The 618-nt window shown below is 40.9% G+C and overlaps 1 non-coding gene across 1 annotated transcript; it reads left to right on the plus strand.

The window, feature by feature from the left end:
- Positions 1 to 282: 282 nt before the first annotated feature.
- LOC127747195 (small nucleolar RNA R71) lies at positions 283 to 390 on the plus strand. The gene has a single exon (XR_008008998.1). It is a non-coding gene; the product is annotated as a small nucleolar RNA R71 (small nucleolar RNA).
- The last annotated feature ends 228 nt before the right edge of the window (positions 391 to 618 follow it).

Raw genomic sequence — 618 nt, forward strand, 5'->3', positions numbered from 1 at the left:
CCATGAAGGATTATAGGTGTTTCCATAGAGTTCTCCCATGTAATTCACCTCTTCCATTGAAGGGTTCTTAGGATCATAAGCTTCTTCTTCAGATGAAGCATCCTTAGTACTGCCTGGTGCAGCTTGGTACATGAATTGGTTATTTGCAACCATTTCAATTAGTTCTTGAGCTTCTGTAGGTGTCTTCTTCAGATGAAGAGATCCTCCAGCAGAGCTATCCAAAGACATCTTGGACAGTTCAGAGAGACCATCATAGAAAATTCCGATGATGCTCCATTCAGAAAGCATATCAGAAGGACACTTTCTGATTAATTGTTTGTATCTTTCCCAAGCTTCATATAGGGATTCTCCTTCCTTCTGTCTGAAGTTTTGGACTTCCACTCTAAGCTTACTCAGTTTTTGAGGTGGAAAGAATTTTGCCAAGAAGGCATTGACTAGCTTTTCCCAAGAGTTCAGGCTTTCTTTAGGTTGTGAGTCCAACCATATCCTAGCTCTGTCTCTTACAGCAAAAGGGAATAGCATAAGTATGTAGACCTCAGGGTCAACCCCATTGGTCTTGACAGTGTCACAGATTTGCAAGAATTTAGCTAAAAACTGATGAGGATCTTCCAATGGAAG

Source organism: Arachis duranensis, chromosome 4 (assembly GCF_000817695.3).
Source record: "Arachis duranensis cultivar V14167 chromosome 4, aradu.V14167.gnm2.J7QH, whole genome shotgun sequence".
NCBI lineage: Eukaryota > Viridiplantae > Streptophyta > Magnoliopsida > Fabales > Fabaceae > Arachis > Arachis duranensis.